Source organism: Delphinus delphis, chromosome 18, assembly GCF_949987515.2.
Source record: "Delphinus delphis chromosome 18, mDelDel1.2, whole genome shotgun sequence".
Taxonomy (NCBI): Eukaryota; Metazoa; Chordata; class Mammalia; order Artiodactyla; family Delphinidae; genus Delphinus; species Delphinus delphis.
In genome coordinates this window covers 60,209,948-60,236,627 of record NC_082700.1, presented here as the reverse complement: position 1 = coordinate 60,236,627, position 26,680 = coordinate 60,209,948, and the positions used below count along the sequence as shown (strand labels likewise).

Here is a 26,680-nt window from a genome sequence, read left to right as displayed (position 1 = left end):
GTAAGAAAGATGAGGACACTTGTTCTTAGACTCTTCCAGGTGAGTGAAGCCTCAGGGTGGATTCAAGTGAATTTGCTCCGAGGCTTTATTCAGAGAAAACAGTCAAAAGATCAACCCTTCATGGGGGTTATAACCTTAAGAAACTTTAAAGAAATGGCTTGTCTCTCCCTCCAGCTGTGAGCATAGGAACAAAGCAACAGAAAAGTTTATCAAAAAAGTTTCTAAAATTTATTTATTTATTTTTGCCTGTGTTGGGTCTTCGTTGCTGCGCGCGGGCATTTCTCTAGTTGTGGCGAGCTGGGGCTACTCTTCGTTGTGGTGCACGGGCTTCTCATTGCAGTGGATTCCCTTGTTGCAGAGCACGGGCTCTAGGCACACGGGCTTCAGTAGTTGTGGCTCGTGGGCTCAGTAGTTGTGGCTCAGGGCCTCTAGAGCGCAGGCCCAGTAGTTGTGACGCACGGACTTAGTTGCTCCATGGCATGTGGGATCTTCCTGGACCAGGGCTCAAATCCCTGTCCCCTGAAGTGGCAGGCGGATTCTTAACCACTGCGCCACCAGGGAAGTCCCAAGTTTATCAAATTGAATTGATTTTCTTAACAGGACTGAAATAATCTGGTCTAAGTGAAAAAATAGACTTTCTTCGTTAGGGCTGAATTTAAAAGGGCAGACTTTTTTGGTATCAAAATAACTGGCTTTACCATTGGATGTTAGCTCTGCGTGGCAATTATTCTTTACTTCTTTACTCCTCGGATCCTCTTGTGTTCCTTTTTATCTGCCATGCGTTACACTTTTATAATTAGGAGCTGATTAAGCCATGGTAGACTATTTTTACTTTTTCACTTCAAAAATTATTGTAGAATGCTTTTTTCCCCAATTGTCTATTTCACAAATAGCCTGATTATTGGTATTGGTGTTTCAGTGGTGAGTGAAATCAACTAATGTATAGTCCATGGTGGAGGAAGCAAAATGCCTATTGGGTTAATTTAATCCATATTAAATTGTGATATTTGTGCCTTAAAGGGGTAAATTTAACAAGGCCTAGATTTAATGTATCAAGTATACTGACGTAGGTAAATAACAGCATGGAGCCTGATGCATCAGAGTTGGAAGTGTAATGAGATCAGTAGGCAAGCCCTCCATAAAATTACTTGGGGCGTAGGAGAATCCAGACATAGCAATTATACTTAGCAAGAAGAAGCAGTTCTAGAGTGTGAAGCAATTAGTCAGATTTACAGTCTCAGAGGAGAGAAGGGAAAATTACTTAAGGTAAACTCAGAAGCATCTTAAATCATCGTTACACTGTATTGATCTCAGTTGAAAGTGACTGGCTAGAAATGCTTGGTTTATCTTTACCATTAAATATTTCCATGGTGTTTGACTAACACCAAGAATATATAGCCTGGCATTTGAACTATAGTGAATTATAAGCACCTAGGCTTTTGCTGTGTGTGCATGTCTTTTGGAAGAAGAGTCTCAGAACATTTAAGAGAGTTGATGTTCATCGATAAGCTAGTTGTATTTTTTAACATTCCTGATAATACACCAGAGTAAAGGGTGGGCAAGTACATTTAAAGAGAATGGAGAAGTATACGTGGCAGTGGTTTTAAGTGAGAAATAGGCTGCACTATTTTAACTGGTTTTATATCAATACATGTCATTGTCCATTTACTTATTAAATGGTGCTTATTATTAAGTGTATAAGTGTAAGGAGAGTGATTTTAAAAAGCCATGGTCCCTGTAGAATCTCTCTCTCCCTTTACCATTTCCCATAAAGGGATGGTTGATGGGGAAGGAAAATCTGAGTTTTAAAAGCTTCCAGGATTTGGGTCTTTATATTGCTAAAGGTGAACACTAGGGTTTACACCTCTTTGATATTTTTTTTTAATTTTTTTTTTTTTGCGGTACGCGAGCCTATCACTGTTGTGGCCTCTCCCGTTGCGGAGCACAGGCTCTGGACGCGCAGGCTCAGCGGCCATGGCTCACGGGTCCAGCCGCTCTGCAGCATGTGGGATCGTCCCGGACCGGGGCACGAACCCGTGTCCCCTGCATCAGCAGGTGGACTCTCAACCACTGTGTCACCAGGGAAGCCCCTCTCTTTGATATTTTTTGTATTCATGTTTGGGAAACACTTTAATGAGTCCTCATTTATGAAAATAGAAGGTATTAGAAACAATAAGAAAAATGCAAAGGTTTTTTTGTTCACACATATTGATGCAAAAATCTTAAAGTTACCTAGTAGCATCCAGCAGCACATGAGAAAACAATACATCATTACCAAGTAGGCTTCTTTCCAGAAGTCTAAGGATGGCTCAGTTTTAGGCAGCTTGGATGGTATTTAATAGACCAAATGTGAATCCAAAAGATCATTGTCCGTGGATATTGAGATAGCTTTAATATAAAACTCTACACCCATTCTTCACGGTGTGCTGGATATATTATATTTTCTCTCCCAGGTCATTCTTCACTCTGCTCTCTGCCCCAGGAGGCTGGCCTGTATGGATTCCATCAAAGGGCTGTTTCAATCTCTGGGGTCTAGCTGGGTTCAGGAGGAGCTCATGCAGTGAGAAGAGACTGAGGTCAGAGTATTTAGCACCTGTTTTCCTCTCTGAAGCAATGCGTCCAGCTACTTGTGTGCCTCAGAAAAATGTCCCTGCGACCCCGAAGTTGGCTTTTCTATATGACTTTCTCCCTCTGTGTTCTGGACAGTGCTTCATTTCCTTGTCCCTTCTATCCTTGGAATAATCCCAGTTTTATTGAAATAGGCTTTGAGGTTCCTTGATACTCCAGCCTCACCTTAATAAATAGTCCCTTTGTTAAAATAAAATTACCCTAATTTCAGTATGCCACCTGTTTTCCTTGTGTGACCTTGATCGGTTCATATGGGAAACTTCCTTAACATGATCAAACATTGTGGTATATCAATAAAGTAAACAGACAAAGAAGGAACGTATCTGGTCTTTTGTCTGAGGTTCCTGGCACAGACCTGCAAAAACCCTTGGAATTGCCTGAGTGATAGGAGTGTCTTTGTTATGCTAATGGAGTGACTCACGGTGGGTCCCTAGGTAGCTTCAGGATGGGGTCTGGTCCGCGACCAAGACCAAGCACATGATTAAAGTGTTGGGGACTCTGAGGTAGCCTGACAATGTAGGAAGCAGAGAGGGGCTGGAGATTGAGTTCAATCACATGGTCAATGACTTAATCATTCATGCCTAAGTTATGAAACCCTGATTAGAAGCTCTGTGGAACTTCCTGACTGGAGAGTACATTAATGTGCCTGGAGGGTGACATGCCCTGACTCCATGTGGAGGTGGCATGGGGACTCTGCATTCCCTTCCAGTACTTCACCCTATGAGTATCCTTTGTAACAAAGCTGTAATTCTAAGTAGTCATTCTACTTAGAATGTGAGTCATTCTAGTGAATTATCAAAGCTGAGGGGGTTATGGGAGCCCTCCAACTTAAGAGTCAGTTAGTTGGAAGTCCAGGTTGCCTGGCAACCCCCTAAAATGCAGCTGGCATCTGATGCAAGCACAGTCCTGAGAAGGCTTAAGCCCTTAAACTTGTGGGGTCTGATGCTAACTCCTGGTACTTAGGGTTAGAATTGTATTGCAGTACATCCAGTTGTGATGGAAGTGAAACAGAACAAACATATACCCAATCAGGAGACAGCATCATGTTTAATGGTAAAACTTCAAAAATATTTCTACTAAGATGGGGATATCCACTATCATATTAATATTTTCATTTTTAGTAATACAAATTTATTAAGGCTGTGAATTTTCACAGAGTAAAACATTGGTTTTGCTGAATCTTGTAAGTTCTAATATGTTTCATACTTATTTTTACAAAATACTCTTTCTCTTCCCTGGAACACTCTTTTGGTTTTACCAGAATTTGTGTCTCCCAAAGCGGAATTCCTAAGACCCCCCCAGTAAACTCTTTTCTTATTTGTAGCCTTCTGTGTTTCTTCTTGGTCGACAATAGGTTACCTTAGGGTTTGCTCTTGGTGTTGTACAATCTATGGTATCGGACAAATGTGTAATGACATATATCTATTACTGTAGCATCACATGGGGTGTTTTCATTGCCCTAAAAATCCTCCGTGCTCTGCCTATTCATCCCTCCATCTAACCGTAACCTTGGCAATTCTGATCTTTGTTGATTGTAGAATTTTTTGTTTTTGTTTTTTGGGGGGTGGGCGTGGGGTAGGGTTAGATGAAATGATGAAATGTTTACCAAATCCAAAGCAGTGCGCCAGGCACATAGCAAATGGTCAAAAAATGTTAGCTTCTTCCTTTTTCTCAATTTCCTAAATATACTCTGAGATCTGGCTTTTATTTACAGACATTTAAAGGCTACTCTGTTTTTTTAGATTCTCTTTATATAAGGACTCAATTATGGAAAATGACTTTTATTATATTTAGCCTATATGAGAAACTAAGAAATAATTTACTGGGTGTAAATTTGGGTAGAAATGGATGTCTTTTTAAAGTTCCCTAACTATAAATCAAATTTATTCCTGGACAGCTATTAGTGATGTTAAAAAACAAAATTCTACGGAATAAATTTGAAGTTCTAATTAACTTTATTCAATGATTTATGAATCAGGCAGCATTCCGTCTAACAACTAGAAGCGAGCTCTGAGGGGTTATACAAAATGAATTTATAGAAAGGAGGGTGGGGCAGGAAGTCACTATTACAAAAAACAAAGTTATTTTGGGCAAGAAATCTTTTCGGGGGAACCCAAGGGCAAGCGTTTTTATCATGCAGATTGCCTCTTCTTCCTCTGGGGGGAGATAGAGAGGGCCCATGTGACAGATTACCTTACTGGTGCTGCCCAGAAAATTCCAGATTGGTTAATTAAGATTGCATTTCTGAGGGGCTTCCCTGGTGGCGCAGTGGTTGAGAGTCCACCTGCAGATGCAGGGAACACGGGTTCGTGCCCCGGTCCGGGAGGATCCCGCGTGGCGCGGAGCGGCTGGGCCCATGAGCCATGGCCGCTGAGCCTGCATGTCCAGAGCCTGAGCTCCGCAACGGAAGAAGCCACAGCAGTGAGAGGCCCGCGTACCGCAAAAAAAAAAAAAAAAGATTACATTTCTGGTGAAGGTCGAAACTACAGTTGGGTAAGGTATTAAATGTAGTTTCGGCATCATGGGCTTTAGCACAAGTGACACCATTTTAGGTCTGTGGTTTTTCGCTTTAACAGTGCTATTCTTCAATTTGAGAAGTATATTTACAGAATTTCAACATTTATGGGATGAATACATTGTTGTAAATTCACTCTGAGGTATAATGCTTCTCAGATTTTGAAGTTTAAGCTTTTTTTTTTTTTTTTTATCAGCATCAAGTCTTTGATTTTGCTACTAGCAAAATGGTCTGGATTATCATACTCAAAGCCTGGATACTGCTGGCAAGGCAAACTGTGGTGAGTACTTTTCGAATCAAATATTCCTGATTTGATGTGCTAATAACCACAGTCAGTCCCTGGCAAAAGGCAAAATTTGTTTCAGTTCATTTTGTACTTTTATTCTTTTTTGGTAGCAAACCTTATACTCTTTTTCAAACAGGTTTATTTTGCCTTATTCTTACTTTCATTGTGATTAAACATGTTTATTCTAAAGCATAAATTCACTAGGCAGTGCATACAAGGAGATATTCATTTTATTCCTATGCAAATTTGTCTTTTTGGCAAAATAGAGTTCTTTCTGGTATTTGGGCCATGTAGGCCAAGTATCATATTGTTCTTTCTTGTCGCAGGAAAATAGATGCATATATTTTCTATAGTAAATTTTCATTGAGTTCACTGAAATCAACTGCTGTACATTTCTGTTTAACAATTTGGAACTTTAAAAGTGCTTTCATGATTTATCTTCTTAATAACTGTGTAAGATAGACAGGGTAGGTAGCGTTGTTGGTATTGTATAAAGAAATTGCAAAATAAAGACTCTGAATAACATATCCAGACTCTAGGAGCTGGAGGATGGGTTGAAAACCCAGTCTTTGGCCTTTTGGCACAATGATTTCTCTGCTAACCACTACGCCTCTCTAATTATAAGTCAACTAAACTTAGTGACTGTTTATGTCAGAGAAGTTGGGGATATGTGGTTATGTATATTAATTCTGGCATGTCAAATCATAGGGTTGTTTGACTTTTTTTTACTACCCATAGTTGTAGCGAGTTGTGAGAGGTGAGCTTATAATTCTAGCTTTTGCTGTTATAGTAACTGATGACTGTTGACTCACAGCCAGGTTCATTTGCTTAGAACTATTTATTTGGTAAGCGGATTTGTCTTGGGCCATGCCGGCCAGTGTCAGGCAATACAAGATGACTGGACTTGAATGCATCAGAATTTTGTAATTGGAGTTTGTCTAAACAAAAATAATGAAACAAAGTTAGAATGTTCCCAGCCCTACTGATAAATTATTGTATTCCCAAGAATTTAAGTCAGAAACCAGAAGAAATCTTTCTCTCCAATAAAAGTATGCGGATCCAAGTAATTTCTTGTCACATTTTCCTGGTATAGGTATTGACAAAAAAGGAATCATTATTCACTGAATAGCATGTGCTTGTTCCTTTACTGCCCAGCTCTTTTAAGCCTATCAAATCTGCAAAGTCTATATTATTGTCCCATTTGACAGATGAGAACATTGAGACTCAGGGAGATCAATTGCCAGTAAGGACAGAACTCAAATTTGAATAGTGTTCTCAAACCAAAGTTCATGCTTTTTCTATTCTCCCAGCAATCCTGTCTCACAAACAAATGTCTACAATTTCTGTAATCTCAAAATGTTTGTATTTACAAATCTTATCCCTAAGAGATAATCATTTCTTAAGTAAATTAGACGTTTTTATTTGCCTGAGTAACCAGAAGAACTTTTTCAAAAAGGGAGATAAATTGTAGATTAAAATATGTTCCTTAAACCATTTTGATAATGTCAGACCATATTAAATAATTGCAGATAATTTAAACCCCATGCTTAACCTAAGTTTGATTTGGAGGTCAGGAATTCCTCTGATAAACTACAGTAGTTGTCCCTGGAGTATAAAAAATTATTTTGCATAAGGGAGGGAATTCAGCAGGGTTAGTGAAAATTTGCCAGCATAAAAATTTAGAAGGCATTGACCTGTGTAGCTACATGTGAAGTAGACAGATTTAGTGTATAAAAGATTTGTGTGTTCTACTTATAAATTTTAATTACCATGCACATGATAAAAAGACTCCTAATACTGTAATTTAAAAACCTACATAGATTTATTTTCCCAGAAAAAAATCTTTATGATTAATTGCATGTAACACCTCTAAGAGATCCTCAGTACTTTGCCTCAGTGTACAAAGTTTTTGTTAAAAAAAAAAGTATAATAACTCATTAAGGATTCATTTTGAATACTGTGTTGCATTTTAAATACTGTTTGGTAAATTCTAGGTTTGACAGTAGTGAAATGATTTAGTTTGGAGTGGGCTCTTCGTCATGCTGAAGGACTGTAGTAAATCAGTTCTATGAAAAACAATTTGAGTGTACTTCACTCTACTAGCTCTAGGACATTCAAAAGCAGTTAAGCCTTTGTTTTACCTCAAAAAAGAATGTTTAATTCATTAGAACAGGTAGAAAAAAACACACTTATGCTTTTTCTTGGTATTTTACTTGAAGATTAATCTTTTTTTTCACCACTGGATCTGTACAAAAACAAATTTATTTGAAAGGAACTAACTGTCATGTGGTATGTGGGTCTTAGTTTTCTTAAAGTGAATAGGAAATGTCTGGGGCCTAAACAATATTTCAGTTTGAGGGTAATGTGTTTTCTGGTTTCTACTCTGTCAGATTCTCACCCTGGTCTCCAGGGAGGCAAGAAAAGATTGTCTATATGACATATTTTGCCTAAAGCAAGTCCTGAAACTAGGATTCATATTATTCATGTGACTGAGTGTTGATTTCCATAGATTTGCCAAGGCTCAGAATACAATCCATTTTCTCAAAAAATGTAACACCTCTCTTTTACAAATGAAGTTGTATTTTGTACAAAATAATGACGGAAAATGGGGAAATAAAGAATGTTTGACTTTGAAACATTTTTTACACATTAAACTACATAGAATCAGGCTTTTAAATGGGCTTGATTTTTTTTTAACTTATTTATTTTTGGAGGTATTGGAAAATTTAGGACTCTGAACACCCTTTTCTGGCCAGATGGAAAGAAACAGCAACAACAATAACAACAACAAAAAAACAAAACCACGTATATAGAAAAATTACTTAGAAATCATGAGGTCTTGTCTCTTTTCAATATCTGAATCAAAATAGTAAAATATAAACTTAGTCTGATAAAGTAAATGAAATATGACTTATTCCATTCCAGATGTTAGTTGCCACTGATAAAAATCTTCTTGAGGGCTTCCCTGGTGGTGCAGTGGTTGAGAGTCCGCCTGCCGATGCAGGGGACATGGGTTCGTGCCCTGGTCCGGGAAGATCCCACATGCCGCAGAGCGGCTGGGCCCATGAGCCATGGCCGCTGAGCCTGCGCGTCCAGAGCCTGTGCTCCGCAGCAGGAGAGGCCACAGCAGTGAGAGGCCCGCGTACCGCAAAAAACAAAAACAAAACAAAACAAAAAAATCTTCTTGAATTGCTGACTGATCTTGCAGAGATGTAAAATCCATGGACTCAGTTGATAAAGATTAATGATGGTATTATAGTTTTCAGAGATTAACAGAAGATCATAATCATATTTTGCTATATGGGGAAGCTTTTTAAAAATAGGGAATATCCCATAATTGCATTCCAAACATAGTAAGTATAAGAACAGACAGTTTTTGTTGTTGTATTTCTTCTTCAAATCCAGGGATAAAATAATAGAAAAGTTCTATGAGGTCATGGAAAAGTTTCTACTCTAGAATTAGGTAAAAAACAAAATAAGTACCCAATATGATTTATCTGTAGTATAGACAGGAATTACTTTTACACTACACTATTCATTCTCCAAGGCCTAGTCACTTTGTTGAATTTTTCTGTAATGACTATTACAACTATAATTGCCCTTTATATTGAGAAAAGTCACATCATAATCCCCCTAACAACCTCCCAAACCAATTCCTTGACCTGAATTCCCCATAACTGTTAACATCATTACCAATGGACCACCCTTGACATACTGGAATACCTTTTATAACAATTCTTAAGTTTGATCCTCTATATTCCATAAAATGCCAATTTATGAATATTCTACCTATACAACACCTTCTTAATCCACCTTATTTTCCCCATATTCATTGCCATTACCCTTGTGGAAGTGTAAGTTAAGTTAATTCAGATTTTTTCTAATAGGAAAAATGAACTTCTTCCACCTTTTAGAATTTAAATATCTCACTACCACCATCCCCAAACACACAAATATCAACTCACTCAGAGTTTCAGGATTAAACCCTTCTTGCTGTAGAGCAAAGATAAATAGTTATTTGCTGAATTGGTTCTAATGGACCATCAGAGTCAATTAAGAAAGAACTAGTGGAGAGGATTTTTGCATAGCAGCTAGAAGGGAGGGAAAAAAGTGCTTGAAAAAGCAAGAAGGAAAGTAAAACATTTGAAGGAGGCAGTCATGTCCTAGTCTAAAACGGAGATTAGAGGATGAGAGAGGAGAGAAAAGAGGGCTTTCCAGAAGAAGAGACCAATATTTGCCATCTGGGGAGACGTGGAAAAGAACTCACTGTTAGGGGGCATTGCTGACACACTCAGGGCTCAGGTACAAGATTTGACTCCCATACTGTGCCTTTCCTTGCCACATTGAGGTTTTATGCTATTATTTTTACTGGATGGGGTTTTCCCTTCATCTAGACCCTCACTGAGTGACTATCCAGTAGGAGAGATGCTGCTCTGTTGGACTTTGCTTGGTTTGGTCCTCACCTTAACACCCAGAACATCCTTAGGATCAATAGGGGGCTGATGTGCCTGCTTAGTCTCTAACCTCCATATATACTTGGGGAATTGCTGAACTTAATAACCAGAGACACCCAGAACTCCATGGTGTTTAATGATACACTGGAACATGCGTAACTCTTAGAGACAGCTTTGATCATCTCTAATTTATCATCTTTTTCTTTTCCTATTGTTAAAATGTGCATTTATAAAAAGGCCAAATCCTGACTCTCATAAAAAACATAAGATCAATACATGTCAAAGATTTTATTTAACTCATGAACTTATGAGGTAACCAGTTAGATATTAACAACCAGTTCAAAAAATAAATCAAAAAGCAGAGATAGAGGCCATGAAATGATTTTATAGACGGAAGCAAAACCAACTCTTTTTCATAGGGATGGGGCGGGCAGGTGGGGTTAGGGAGGAGAAATGAAATGTCTCTCCATCAGACGGGATTGTCTTGCATGCTAACAGACAAGAGCCATTTGCAGTGCTATCAGTTATCTACAATTTACAGAATTCTAAAATAGCTCAAAAGACCAAGAAAGGTGCAAATCCCTTAGATTCAGAACCTGGAAGAATGTTCTTTAGAACAGAGGTTAGCAAATTTTTTCTAGAAGGGACCAGATAGTAAATATTTTAGGCTCTGTGGTCCACATATGGTTCTTGTTACATATTCACCTTGGCTTTGTTCTGTTTTGTTTTATAACCTTTCAAAAAATATAAAAACCATTCATAGCTCCAATACTGTTCAAAAACAGACCACTGGCCCATTTTGGCCCATGGTCCTAGTACACCTGACTCCTGCTCTCAACACCTGTAGTTTAGGATTAAAGTCACCCAATAACCTTTTTGGTCCATTTCAAAGTCTTTCACATTTTTCCTTGTACCATCTGGACCCATCCTTCATTTTGTTGCAAAATAATTCTTTTAAGATGCTAATTTGGTCTCAAGCTTTCTCCTTTCCAGGAAATTTCATTGGATCCTTGCAGAATTAATTAAGTGCAGACTTCTTGGACCTGGACCTGGCATTCAGGACTTTTGCTCATGTGACTGATGCAGATTTATTCCCCAGTATCTTCTGTGTGTGAACCATTCACTCACTCTTACTTAAATATGCCTCATTTTCTTACTACTGTACATTTTCCCGTTTTAACCATTACTCAGAATTTTCTTCCTTTTTTGAAATCCTAGGCTTCCTTACAAGGCCTGTTTCAAAAGCTGTCTGCCCACTGGTGTCTATCCCAATTTTTACATGGGGGGATGTTCTTCCTCGAGTCATACTAACATTAGCGTCATTATTACTATCCTTCAATCTAATCTTCCTGTATTAACTCATCTTTACCTGTATTACTTCCTGTCTTAGTCTGTTTAGGCAGCTATAACAAAAATACCATGCACTGGGTGGCTTATAAACAACAAAAATTTATTTCTTATAGTTCAGCAGGTTGGGAAGTCCAAGATCAAGGACAGATTCAGTGCCTGGTGAGAGCCTGCTTCCTGGTTCATAGAAGGCTGTCTTTTCACTATAATCTCATATGGTGGAAGGGGTAAAGGAGCTCCCTGTGTACTTTTTCATAAGGGCACTAATTTCATTCATGACCTAATCACTTCCCAAAGACCCTATATTCAAATACCATCACATTGGAGATTAAGTTTCAACATATGAATTTTAGGGGTACAGAAGTATTCAGTCTATGGCATTTCCCATTCAATATTGAACTTTTCTTTCTTGTTTACCTAATCTAGGCCTTTCAAAGATTAGGTGCTCAGTGAATTTTTTGTCACGTTGCATCACTTGTTTCTTCTCTTGCTTTTGCATAATTTTCAAATTTGCTGGCATGAGAGTTTCTCTTGACTTTTACTGAGATAAGCTAAACGTGTTTGCTGCCTAAAGGCAACATCATTAGCTAGGCTGGTATCTATGGGAAATCACTGACTCTACTGGTATTAGTTACTGCTGCATACCAAGCTACCCTAAAACGTATTAGCTTCAAGCTAAAAACATATTTATGAGTTAATGGTTTCTGTGCCTGAGATATGCGTGTGTGGCTTTGCTGGGCACTTTGGCTTAGGGTCACGTGTGGTACTGCGGTGAAGATAGTGCCAGGGCTGCAGTCACCTCAAAGGTCAGCTGAGGAAAGATCTCCTTCCAAGCTCACTCATGTGGTTTTGGCAGGATTCGGTTTTCTGCGGGTTGTCGGACTAAGGGCCTCATTTTTCTCACTGGCTGTTTGTCAGAGAACTCCCCCTCTTCCTTGTGTCTTCTCCACGGGGCAGCTCACAGCATGGCTGTTTGCTTCATCAGACTCAGCAAGTGAGAAGAGTCAGAGGGAGAAGGAGGGAGACAGAGAGAGGAGAAAGAGAAAGAGAGAGAGATGGAGGTCACGTCTTTTATAACCTAACCTCAGAAGTGGCATTCCATTACTTTTGCTGTATTGTATTTGTAAGACGCAAGTCTCCAAGTCCAGAACACAGTCCACAGGATAGAAAATTACACAAGGGTATGGATACCAGGAGGCGGGATCATTAGGGGTCATTTTAGAGTCTACCTGCTCCAATTCTCTATATTTCAGTTACCAGACCACTCAGATGAAGGTAATAAACGTTGAGTCTACCAAACTCAGAGAACTGCAAAATTAAAATGCTATCGTAAGTTCAAAATGCTATGGAATGCACGTTGTGGCCCCTAAATGTAAGAAGACCACGGAAAACTTCTCCTGTCAAATAATGGAGAAATGGATCATATTTACGGAAAAATAATTAATTTTCAGCAAAAATTAATGTTTGCTGAAAATGAAAATGATTTAGTATGACTCTGCAATTTTCCCTCTATTATCTAAGCCTCCAGCTTTTGGAAATCCAGACTTCTTTCTCTTGTTTTGCCACGGCATTGCATATTCTAAATAGATACACTTGCATCTTAAAGGAACCTTTGCAAAGATAGTAATCATAGACAAAGGAAAGGTTCTCAGGCTTCCCTGAAGGTCTCTAATTTTGGAAGATTTCTTTCCTAACAGTCTTGAAAGAGACTGATTACTCTGCTTCTATATGTGTTAGAGCCCTGAGAAATCATCTTTAAAGTGTCTGGTTAATCCAATTTAATCACCATTGTCTCAACCCCTCTTGCTGCAGATTATTACACCTGCAGTCTATCATTGTTCCAGCAGATGGCAAAAGCATACTATGCACCGGGTTGGAATAAGTTTGAAACTCGTATATTGAAGGCATGAACAAATGGTCTCAACCTGTTTTAAAAATCTGCCTTTGTTGTGTTTGGGACACCGTGGATGTGAAGGGAATTGTAGCATTCCATCACCTACACCACTGATGCAGACAGGTTTTGCTGAAATTCTACAGAATTAAAGACAACAAATAGTTCATAGGAACGAGTGATCTCAAGCAGAATTAAGTCATGCCTGCGTGTTAATCTTGTAGTTAATTCAACCAGGCTTTTTCTCTTTTTGATTTATTTTAATAAAACAAACTGGATATAATATGGAAATCATTTAATTAAAAGAAAGGCATATGGCACTTTGTAATTATAAGCCAAGAAGATCCGTTATTTAGATAGTGTTCTGCAGTGGGAGTTAAAAGACAGAAAAACATAAGACATTTGCATTCAGATGCTGGTTTTCAGTTATGGAATACCAGTATTTTTTAGAGTGTACATAGTATTGCACATATTGTAATTTAGAAAGCATATACGCATAACAATTCCATTGCTATTCTTGTCTATGTTCTTGCTAATTTGACAATACTGTAATTTAAACCAAGAACATTATGCAGCTCTGTGATTGTAACCACTGAGAGATAAGGATGGCAAAATTTATATTCATGCAAAATAAACATGAATTAGGGAAAATTCAGATAATTTTTCTGGTATTGATGCTAACTGGAAAGAATGCACACAACCAAAATGCAGTGAAGTAAAGCTTGATTTTCTGTTTGTTTTCATTATATTAAATGAGATGCATTCTCGCAAAAGAAAGAAAGAAGAGAGAGAGAAAGAGAGAGAGAAGAAATGTCCATAATATATCTTGATAATAATGCCCATTGCTTTACTTGTTCTTCTGGCCTCAGCAGAATATCATGTCCAGTCCTTCCTGTGAGGCATCCTACCCTCGGTAAGGGGCTCCCCGTGGGGAAAGGCCACGTTGGGCCACAATAGGTATCAGGAGGTTTGCTGGTGATGCTTTCAGTGAGCAGGTAGGCAGGCTTTTAGCTGGAGCTAGCTCAGGTTGTCAGATCTGAGAGCTCGGAGCGGCAGCATAAAGGGAAATGAATTCTGAAGTTCGTAGCTGGGAAATGAGAGCAAGGCTGGATGAGCTGTGAGATCGAATTGGGCGGTTCAGGAATTAGTTTCTGAATAGAGGCTATAATGCGTGGCTACTTTTTCCGTGTGGCGTTTTGGAAGACTCTCTGTTTAAAGGCATTAGCTAAAAGGAACGCGGTACATCGATGTCTTGAGGGATTGTCAGCCTACAAAGTCCTCTCTGTCCCTGCTTTTGCTGATAGCTCAGACCCAATTAGATTGTAAATGGGATTTGGATTACTTTTTACTTAAATACATTCTTATATACGCTTAGAGTAAAGCTTAGCTGGCATTTTTCTATCCACTGTAGACATCTTTCAAGACAACCCATTTGATTGGACATTTTATTATCTCAAAGTGCTTGGCTTTGAAGTACAGTTTTAGAGAATTTATTGTGGCTTGTGGTCTACAGTAGTTAAAACTTGCATCTATTGTAGCACTAATCCTTGGAGAGCCTTATTGTTCCCTTTCTTTCTCCAGAAGTGTGTTGATTTCCCTTTATAGATTTTTATGTATCTACACTGTTTGTTTATCCATTTTTCAATCCCATGGAGATTTTAAAATAACCATGAAAGTAGTTTTATTCAAGGTTTTCTTGATAACGTAAATAAAGTGTATATATCTACCCATTTCCTTTTTACATGCCTATTTTCCTTCATTCTAGATACTGTATGAAATCAATTTTGCAAATGTATCATTGTTTATCACAACACAAATCAGCTGAAAATAAGGATATCTTGAAAATCAGAGTCTTGAAAAAATCAACAAAAGGAAAAATCAGGTTCGAAGAACTTAAGACCTTACAGTGAAAATGGCATTAGAGAACTTACCTATATGGTTTTCACATCTGACATTATTAGAAAAGACAGCTTTATTATTAATACAGTGATATTTTTATTTACTGTATATGATGTGGGGGAAATTGTTAGGGTCTCTATCCACATTAGTTCCAATGATGTATTTATAATTTGTTTTCTTTGTTGGAGAGCGCTTTCCGGCAGAGAAGCTCTTTGATGCTGGTTTCTGTGTCTTGGCCGCAATCTAATCGTGAATACTTTTGTGATTTTGTTGCTTAGAGCTGCTGACAACAGGGTTCTTACACTGGTTCCTACTTCCGTGTCCTTTTATCCCTTTTCTCACTTTGCTAGTGACATCATTGCTTGGATATTGAACTTTTAAAAACGTTTTGACTTTTCTAAAAGTCAAAAAGTCAACTTTGGATGACTTTTTTTTTAACGTACTAAGGTATTTTTCACCGCTTCCCAGTTCCGAGGGTTTTACGCTTTTAGCTAGGCTTTATGTGAAAATATACACTGTCAACCCATCTTACTTATGTCTTAGCTTCCCCATCACACAAATACAAACACCACCAACGTGTGATTCCAAAGCACAGCATTGTAGTCTTTTATTTTCACTTGTTTCTAAAGGATTTATTGAAAAGGCACTCATTATTTCCCTGCTACTCATTTTAGCTTCTTTTTTCCAATTTCTGAATGCCAAGATCCTCTTTCTTTAACTCTCTCTAACAGAACTGCATTTAATAATTTTACAATTGTAAAATTATTGATATCTTCTTGATATCTGGGGACTCAGTTGGAGGAATCAGAGCAAAGAGGCCGGAATTGTCTGAAGGACATTCAGTCCTGTGTCTGGTACTTGACGATGGCTGTTGGCTAAAATCTTAGCTGACTCCGGGCCAGAACAACTCATAAGGCCACGAGCTTGGGCTTCCTCACAGAATTATGGATGAGTTCCAAAGCTATTGCAAGAAAAAGGCAGGCAGAAGCTGTATCCCTTTTATGACCTAGTCCCGGAAGTCACACAGTAGCACTTCTGCCTTACTCTACTGGTTGGAGAAGTCACAAGCCAGCCTAAGTTCAAGAGGAGGGGAACCAGACTTTAGCTCTTACTGGACAAGGGACAGAACTCTGGGAAAGCACATAAGATAAGAAATATTGCTCTGCTATAAACGTTTTCAGAAAAATACAATCTGACACAGTCTCTTTGAGAAAGTGATACTTAAGTTGAAGCTGTTTGCAAGGGAATAAATATGGAAAGACATTATGGTCAGAGGAGGCTGTCTGAGTAAGGATCCTGAGGTGGGACAAACAAGTGACTTAACTGAGAAAATGAGAGCCAGGTGGTTGGCAGGTGATAAACCTGGAGAGGTAGGGCCATATAGGTCTTGGCAAAGAGTTCAGACTTCAAGCAAGGCCCTACACATCATGTTAAAGATATGCAGACCTCATCATGAAGATTATAGGAGACTGTGGGCAGGTTATAGTTTGGGAATGATGTGATCAGATCTGTCGTTATAGATGTCAGGCTGCTGGATTGCAAGATAGAAGTGTGGGTGATGGGAGCAGTTCAAGGACAATTGCAGTGAGTCAGGTTGGAGAGAAAAGTGGCTTGGACTAGGGCGGTGGCTGTGGAGTTAGAGTCAAGTAGACAGATTTGAGATCTAATTAGTTGGGATGGGCAAGATTTGGGAAATGGTTTGGTGATGAAGTAAGAGGACAGTCAGATTTGAGAATATATTTCTGAAGTTTTGCTTTGGAAACTATATATGGAAAGACTGGAGTAGCAGGAATGGCTTTTCGGGGTAGAGATTATGAGCTAAGTTTTAGAGATACTGAATTAAGTGTTTTGAAAGCTATATTGAGATGTACAATGGTAAGTGGATTAAATGGGTCTGGAGCTGAGGAGGGATGAAGTATGTTTGTGAATCATCATAGATGGTACCTACAGCCATGGATTAGATCAGAAGAGGCTATCGACAAAAGGGGAAGCAGTGTCACAAATTAGGTTACTTAAAAATAGATTAAGTTACTTTCATCTTGCAGAAAAAGAAAAGCAGCTTGGGAAAAGGAATTTGACTTTTCTTATAGTTTAAACTCCTTCAGGGCAGGAGTCATTTCCTTACAGGATGGATTGAGATATAATTACAGGTAGAATGGGTAGAGTTTGGGAAGTGGTTTGGCTTTAAAAGATCTCTGCAGAGTCCATTTTCTATAGCAACTGAGGAAATTCATAGACACGAGGCTGAAAAATACTGAATTCATCAATAGTGGAGAATAATGCTTATAATTGGAAAGGCATGGTTTTACATAGGTTTTGTTTTATGTGCTGTGAAATAAGAAAAATGCTCTCTAGATAGTAAAAACGTAAAACTGTATTTAGCGTGAAGGTGAATAATCAGAACTATTTGTACAAATTTGCAAGCCTGTGTTCTGAAATTATGCTCAGTGAAGCTGTAGACCCATGAATTTTCTATGGGAGTGAATATTTTCTGTGTCTTGCAACATAGAAGAGTGGTTTTGAGAAGAGTGTGTCCAGGCCTTTGAAGTCCTTCTCTATCCCTTTGAGTGTGAGTAGGTAGGAAGATAGGAAGAGTAACAGCAGTGCCTGGTTAATAACTACTGGCATTGCTGTGGTTGGCCACATGTAAACAGCTAGTTGGTGGAGCTAATGTGGGCAATTTCACTTCAATTTGCAATAAATAAATAGCCACCTGGCTGTCTCTGGGTAACCCGTCTTGTTTCTTAGTGACCAAAGAACATTGCCAATAAAATTATAATTCTGTCAGTTATGTGTTACTTTCTGATTTTTGACTGATTGCTCTCAAGTAGTGGATTATTTTGTAGAGAATGGGCATTATGAATAATGCCCATTATGAGTAATAACTCTGTTATTAAAATACTTTTAATCCCCAGAACCCCAGAATGTTGTATCTGCTCAGCAAAGAGAGACCGCGCTTTGGTAATAACAGTATCTGATGTGAATGGGTTTAATATTTTCGAACCTGCATCAGTGTAGGGAAATCCTGAAGATGGAACTTATTATTGAAGTATTACAAATTATAAATTTCAATACTAGGTAATTATAAATGGAAGGCTGATTTTCTATAAGGTGAATTCATTCATTCATTTAACATATACTGAATATTTACTACTTGCTACTTATGGTTCTAGGCTATTGAGGTCTAAGAAATGAGCACAGTAATTGCCATTCAGGAGCACACAGTGAAAGAGAGGAGAAAGTCTAGAATACTCCCTATTGCGTTCAGGGCGTTATGATAGTGCAAAGAACTGTTACCTAAATCAGAAGCTTTTCCTGATGCCCTGGTCTAAAAGGAAGTTGACTTGAAATGAATCCTTCACCAGACAATGGGTGTTAATATCTCTAACGTTTTTCTTTTAACATTTAAAATATCCCAGAAAAAAGGTAATATGGTTCCATAGTGTGAACAGGTAAATACTTCATTTTTTCTGTATGATAATTGAGATCCAGACAATGAGACACTGAATATAATGTGGCTGCTGGAAGCCGCACGAGATAGATTTCCCCATAGGTGTAATTTTCCTTCTAGATTTGACACTGCTAGGTATATTGCGCTCAGTGCCTGAATGTGGTTCACCATTAGTAGTTCTCAAAACCATTAGTGAGTATCTGGATCACCAGGAGGACCCCTTAGGGCAGAGTCCCGGGCTCCAGACCTGGGGTGGGGCCAAGATTTGCATTTCTAACCATTTCCCAGGTAACGCTGGTGTCAGTACTGCTGGTCCCAGAATCACATTTTGAGAACCACTGCATTCGACTTACCCCTTGTCCTCAGTGAGTTTACAGCCAGGTGGGGAAGACAGCAAATGAGCAATATGGTGTGGTAGGTACAAATGGAAGTGAAGATTTCAGGTGAGATTGCTTAGAACAATCAGATTTATGTCAAATAGTGACCTAGTGATTTGTAGACAGGCAAAATGAAGTAAACATCTGATGTAATTATTAAGACACTTCCTCCCCACAGCCTAACAGTATAAACCTTTTAGTGAGGAAGAAAAAGTGACAATGCTGCCTTGACTGCTTGTCTGTGCTGATTGGTTTCACCAGTTAAATGCTTCCCTTTACAATTCCCCTTATCTTTGTCGAATTAACCTCACATCATTTGGGAACTACTTTTCTCTCCAGTGTCATCAGATAAATAGTGGCTGTATTTGTGTTTCTTGACAGCCATATAAAAGTGCATTTATAGGCTGGGGTTTCATCTGTCTTTTTATGTGTAGTTGCAAATATAATGAATTATGTCAGAGCCTAAATAAAAGTTCTTTCCTTTGACAATGTTTTTCTTCTGACCCAATTTAAGAACTGTGAACTGAGAGATTATCTTATACAATGAAGAGAATAGAAAAATCCTAAACTTTTGAAGATAGATTTTGTTAGTACAAAGTATGTGAATAGTCTGTAATCATTTTACTTGAATTTCCAGAGGAGAAAAAAGTTATTTCTTTCACATTTCACTTTAGTGAAAGACTGAAAAGCAGTTTCAAACAGTGTAGGTGTTTCCCTCAGATATTTAGAATTGGCCCAAAGTAGAGAACGGTGCTTTCTAAAAACATATTTTGGAAATTAATGAATACTGCTTTGCCTCATAGTTCTGTCTCCTGGTTGCTTTAATATAATTTTATTGCCCCCTTAACTCTTCTCTTCCCACCCCTCATCCCTTTGCTTTCTGCTACAGTCTTCTTGCAGGGAAAAGAGGAGTTTCTTGCCAGATAATGTCTCAGGGTTCTGTACACCATCTAATCCTATATCCTTCTCATTTTCTTTTCCTCTTACATACCTGAATTTTTGACCTACTTTTCCAATTTATGTCAGTTAATCTTCCCTGTGATTTTGTTCTCTTCTCCAAGACACTGTGGAATAGAACATAGGATTCCTAATCCCTATTTCTTTTCTTTAAGGTACTTAACTCCCTTTTTATTTTTAAAGAACTTAATATCTATAAGAAGGCAAATATAGATTACCAAAGTTAACAAATGATGAGTATGTTATAAATACAAAAGAAGTCTTAGAATGTCCTCTTTGTAGCTATATCCAGTTTTGTAATGTGAACCAGATTTGCTTCTTTTTTTTTTTCTTTTTGGCCACGCTGCTTGGCTTGTGGGATCTCAGTTCCCCTACCAGGGATTGAACCCGGGCCACGGCAGTGAAAACTTGGAATCCTAACCACTAAGCCATCAGGGAGTTCCCCCAGATTTGCTTTGTAAATGTTTTTTTTCCCCCTGACTCTCTGATCCCTTTGACGACTTGACTTTCTAAGTTTCTGATTCTTCTGGGAATCTCTAAGAGATATTTTCTCATAGGACACAATACTAAATCTTCTCCCCAGACTTACTCTTGTGCCCCTTGGTTTTCTCCTAATGACAGTCCTACATGCTATTACACTAGTGCAAGCACCTTGCTTTTCACTGTCTACACTCAGCAGGATCACCTAGAACCAGGGCAAATCTTTTCCTTATGAAAACTTGATTTAATGGCATAAGGAATATCTGTATTTACCTTATATTCTGCAACTTAGTCCCCCCAAATTTTCTTTCAGTAGTATGATCTAGTTCCCACCAGGTTACAGTAAATAAATTAATTACATGTGTCCCCAGTGCACCCTACAGATAATATCCTAGCCCTACCTGCCTTTCTCCTCCCCTACCTGAGAAACATCCATTTCTCAAAGCCATAGGCAAATCCCTATCTTGCTATGCTGTCCTTTGGTATCAGTTTCTATTCTAGACAGGGGTTACTGGTTGCAAGGAACTGAAACCTGCTCAAGATTCCTTAAACAGAAAGGAAAGCTTATTATATAGGTTTGGATAAATACAGCCAGGTCTATTGGGAATTGCCATTGGAAACAAGGCTTCTGTCTGGAACCATGTTTGTTCTTTCAGTATCCTTTGGGCAAAATGGTCTCCTCTAGGCCTTTATTTGTTAAGTCTGGCGTGTTTTTGTTCCCTGTGATTTTCACTTAGCTTTGCTCTTTCACTTGGTTCCCCACAGTTCATTGATTCCCTCTTTGTGTCTCTTTGATTAAATTCAAGAGAGGGGTAGGAATTCCTGATCCACCTGTTGTCATTCGTGGGGGGCTGCAGGAGAAAGTCGGCCACGCTTTTCACCTATCAAAAAGATTTCATCACATTTGAGGGAAATTTTTTTTTTCTGAGAGCCACCCCTCCCAAAAGGTTAGATTAGGCTAAGCTATTTTTAGAAGCAAATTAAGCTAAAATTCTGCATGGAGAAATTTTCTTAAAACAAACTGTTCTAAAACTATCTCAAAAGTAGAACCTTGATACAATAAATAAAATATATTTTTAATATACGGCAAGAAGTGCTTTGACAATTGCAACCTCTCTTTTTACATCTGGAATGAATTCAAGTACTCAATTTAAGAAGAAATCTGTTAATAAATAATGATAGGGACCTAAGTTAGTACAGAATATCTACCAATCAAAATAGTAATCACTATCAACAACTTTAAAGAAGGGAGAAAATAAACTTTGTACTATTTGCTTTTCATAGCAAGCTTGAACTATAATTTTATCTGATTTGTGAAGAAGTTCTACAAAGGCTATTTCTAGGGTCAGGAAGGTGATGCCCTCATGATGAGATTAAGGCCTTAAAAGAAGAGGCACCAGAGAGCTTGCTGGTTTTCTCTTTCCATGCGTGCACACACAGAAGAGGTTACGTGAGTACACAGTGAGAAGGCAGGTGGGTGCAAACCAGGACAAGAGCCCTCGCCAGGTCCTGAATTGACCAGCACTTTGATATTGAACTTTTCGGACTCCAGGACTATGAGAAATAAATTTCTGTTGTTTAAGCCACCAGTTGATGATGTTATGGCAGCCTGATCTAAGATGCTGTACATTTTAACTTTTGCAGCTATTATCTTTTGAAGAGAATGCTCAAGTTCAGTGTATTCAGTACATTCAATGGAAATAATTTCCAGAACAATAGTCACTTCCTTAATCTGCACAGATTTGAATAGGAAACAGCACATAACAAGAAATACTTGATATAAAGTAGAAAGGAAGGCAAGGAAACTTTCTGGTACATAGGCTTGGATTTAGAGTGAAGTCACCTGGGAATTTAATTACCCAAAGTCTAGTTGTCTGGTTCGAAGGTCAAGATCTGTACCGAGTAACCTTTTAAGTCTTGTTAGTTCAGAAGTTTCCAGTTAAGTCTTTCATGGATGATGCAGGTTTCACACTTGTACTTGATATCCTAAGGCAGGGATTGGCAAACACCTTCGGTAAAAGACCCTACAGTGTCTTTGGCAGTTAATCAACTCCTCTTGTTGCAGCCACAGGCAACATGCAAATGAGTAGGCGTGGCTTTATTCCAATTAAACTTTCTCTACAGAAACAGTCACAGTTCACGTGCAGGATGTGGCTCCCGGGCCATAGTTTGCTGGCTTCTTTTTTGTTTTTCTGCCCCCTCAAGCCATTATGTATCAATCTTAGGGTCTTAGGAAAAAGGCATTTCTGGGCAAAACTAAGCTTTTTCATTGTCCTCTCACAAGGGCATAATAGCTGGGAATCGCACCACAGAACAATTCCAGTCTATCCCATCTGTAAGAAGGACTTACTTTTCCTATGGAAGTGCTTGCTTCTTTCTTTCCAGTATCCCTCAGTATCTAGGGTCTGTCCATGGAATAATTCCTATTATACTATTCATAGCTTGAGTAGAGTTGGTTTGTTATAGTCATAGATCTACTGCATATATTTAGTTTCTCCTCAGTTATTTGGATTGAACTCACATCCCACCTCCAAATTGAGAAATCAATTGAACATTGGATTTCTGATTTGTGGAGAACATTATGAAAATAAATATCATAGTGTTCCTGTTTTCTACTGATGCCTCATTATCCAGAATCTTCAGTGAAAGAGGTGTTCCGTGTGACTGATTTCCTACTTATGAAAGCTCATTGTTTTAAGCACCAAGACTCCAGTTTATTAAAACTATTTTGAATTAAAGTTTGACAAAGGAACTGTACCCTTTTAGTGCCTTAAAATTAGGAGAGGAACCAACACAGTGAATGGTAATTCAGTTATACTCTCAGAAGATGGTGAGCTAGATAAAGATATTTTCTTTTATACTAAATGACTCAAGAGAGCTATGCTTTTGAGCATTGCATGATTTGTGCCACTCAGATCATTTGTTTCACAGCTCAGCTCACCATGGGATTATGCCCAACTTCAGATGTATGGAAAGTTATCGTGTGTGAAAAATAAACAAGCTGTATCTATATATTTACACTGATGAAAATTTTTCATTCAGAATCTCAGTGAGAGGCTCAAGGAAGCAGTTTTCAACTCGTTATCTGAGCCTAGTAGGAAGGTGAGGGAAAGTTCTCTCCCTCCTTCAGAAAAACACTTTCAGCAGAGTCATTGATCCGTCTTTGGGAGGAATCCACGGTGTCAGCAGCAGCTGCAGTGTGAGAGGCCTCTCAGCACAGTCGCCATGTCTGTGCCAGGGCCAGCACTGGACTTTGCATTTAGCGCAGAGTGTCTTGACCTGGGGGAACAACTTGAGGACAGCCAATCAGAAACAGCCAACTAGGCTTTAAGCTCCAGTCCATCAATAGTTTATTCATGACAATAATTTAATTTCTTTATAATCTATAAAAAGAAAGCTTATAAGAAAGCAAAATGTCCTCTGAAGGATAAACTTTTTTTTAAGCTATTTGCAAATTTTGGTGTTTTTCCTGAACAAATGATTGTGTCTTCAACTTCTGGGTAGAATTTAACTTTACGTGGCTATCATCCATTCTTTTTTTTTTTTTTGATATGACATAATATTGTTATTTTATTTTATCCTTTTATAATCCATCCTTATATGAGGACATAATTGTTCACATAAACTGAAGTAGTGTAAATTGAAATATTACCTTAAATAATTAGAACAACCTGGACTTCTCAAACATGACAAAGCATAATTTGAATATGGTATACTTAAGGTTTTTAAATGCTCACCAATTTTAATTCTAATACTCCAAATAAATTTGTCAGAATCTTCATGTATTTAGCAATGGTCAGCTCACATTACTAAAGGTAATGGAATCTCATTGTACGGTATTTCCACAGGCCACTCCTACTTAAAAGACCTCATCTCTTTCGTATACATATTGTCTTTAGATAAACATACTTATGTTTTGCATACACCAAACTATTGCTTGGTGCGTATTCTTCTTTGAGATTTACTATTAGAAGTGTCCTCCTCTGTGTAAGGTTCTACATTGGACACACCACCCATCTTCCCAGTCAGTGATTTTCAATTCATTTCCTTGATATCCTTGTATTTGCCTCAAGAAGGTGGATTGAGGGTGAACAATAGGGTGGAAGTTCAAATAAAAACAGGCAGGAGTCCATGTCCCTTAACTTAAATGAAATGTGGATTTCTGGCCTTTTTCATGGTGATATAACATATCAATATCAAGGTACAGATCAAGCCAAGAATGACCTCATTGACTGAGGGGCCAAAGAGAGATGTGAGCAGAATTCAGTCTTGAGAGTACTGCAGAACTCTGCTATTCCCTTAAACAAGCTTATCCTCATCTGGAAAAAAGCGGAAGGGCAGATTTGAGTACAGTTTCTTTTACCTACCTTGTGGGTCGGGGATAACAGAACTTATTTCCACCAATAAAAAATTTAGAATTGACATTTGATGTTTACTCACAGCATTTTAAAAAACAGAATTCATGTGTAATATTACTTTATTTGGATGATTTGAATCTTCCTTCCTTTCCTCCTCCTCTTTTCCTTTTCCTTTCTCACTTTATCTATTTTCATAAGAAATGTATATTATTCATTTTTTCTATGAAAAGCAATATATTTAAAAAATGAGTATGTATTTTATGTTCTAGGTAAATGAATCAATGTCCTATGCAGTGAAATGATTTTTTTCCATTTAAAAATTTTTGTATGTATTTTTTAAAATCAGGAGTTCACTTACATGTAAGTCAGGATTCTTCTTATTTTAAATGACTAAAAATCACTACTGCTAACAGGTAAATAGAGAAACTATTGGCAAACATGGCATTCTCAGTCTTAGAGATGCTTGGAATTAGAGATCCAAATGCTGCCTGGAATCTGTTTCTTTCCATATCTCATCTAGTGCCTGGAGGCTTTATTCTCCTTGGTTAAGTCACAGACCCTTAACTGGGCAACTCCAGGGTTTATCGTCTCATAATCCAGACTTACAGTCTCATAATCAACAGCCTCCTCCTACCAGTTCCCATTTGAGAAATAATAGGAAAAACCACTGTTTGAACCACGCTGGGCCATAGGACATCTCTGCATCAATCATTATGGCTTAGAGAGTCTGTGATTGCATACACTCGTCTACCGTCTACCCTTACCAGTCCTCCATGGTTGGAGAGGAAGAAAAGCAGTTCCCCCCAAAATGGGCTCTGCTATCTTATGCAGGTTAATCAACTAGAAGCACTTTCACAGGAAATCTGTGTCCTGAAAGCACCTGCCAAGTGCTGCCTTAATGTATCAGAAATACTGCAAATGTAGAATATTGTAAATAAATCTGTCAAAATGGTGTAGTGGAGGAAGTGGGAGCCTTAGAGTTTTCCGCTTAAGAGCTCTGCTGCTTCTGGCGAGGCCCTTAAACGATCTGATCCTTTGTATCTCTATCTGTAAAGTGAGCATAAATAACCACATTATAGTTTTGTTTAATGACGGGAAACTAGAAAGCATGTGTGTATGCTGCCCCCAGTATACAGTTGGCACTCAGCTGGTGGTAGCCTTCACTGCTGTACATTGTTGCTGCATCATTTTGCAGGGAAAGCACTTTTCCTCAGCTTTCTTACAGCAACACACGCCATCTGGGCACTCTGCGCAGACTGTGAAAGCTGTTTTTTCCACCTCCCAGCACAAAAGAAAATGTTCTACAATGTGCACGACGCACATTTCTCCTGCTTCCTTTTCTTTTGCCTTCTTCCCCTCTCGGTCCCTACTTTCTGTTTCCTTTTCCCTCCTATTCTCTCATCTCCACTTTACGTTTTTCCTTTTACATCTATCTTTTATCTTTGACTTGCCAGTGCTGACTCCCTGCCCACCAGCGGCTTTGGTGTCCCTTCAAACTTGGGGGCACAGTTTATCAGAGACTAGGAGGCCCATTAAGCTTCCAATGCCATGACCAGATCACGAGTAACAAAGTTTTAATCCCGGCAAGCTGTTTCTCTGGGATGTGAGAGGAAAGTGATGGTTAATTACACAGGAAACAGTGAAATACTGAAGTTAACTGCTTGTTCTTGCAAATCACACTGACAGGTTGCTATAGGCAGAGTTCAGAGCAAGTAGTTTCGAAGGTAAGGTGTAAGTGTATTCTTTGACATGAAGCCTCAGTGAAAGGGGAATGGATTCAAGATCCAGATTCTCCAGATGTGTGTGTGGGGTGTGTGTGTGCGTGTGTGTGTGTGTGTGTGTGTGTGTATGACAAATAAAATCCCATTGTGTCTTTCATATTTGCATGGCATTAGCATATTTCTAAAGCATCTTCCTTTTCAATAAGCAGTATGTGTTCTGGAAATGCCAACTCATATTAAAATATAATTAGGAGGGCTTCCCTGGTGGCGCAGTGGTTGAGAGTCCGCCTGCTGATGCAGGGGACACGGGTTCGTG

General features: G+C 38.5%; 1 long non-coding RNA gene across 2 annotated transcripts in view; it reads left to right on the top strand.

Annotated features, from left to right (window-relative positions):
• LOC132413640 (uncharacterized) overlaps positions 1-26,680 on the top strand; it is a 138,216-nt gene that overhangs the window by 36,721 nt on the left and 74,815 nt on the right. For both annotated transcript variants that reach the window (XR_009516779.1, XR_009516778.1), the window contains one exon: positions 5,340-5,423. This is a non-coding gene — a long non-coding RNA (uncharacterized lncRNA). The remainder of the gene's footprint in view (positions 1-5,339; positions 5,424-26,680) is intronic.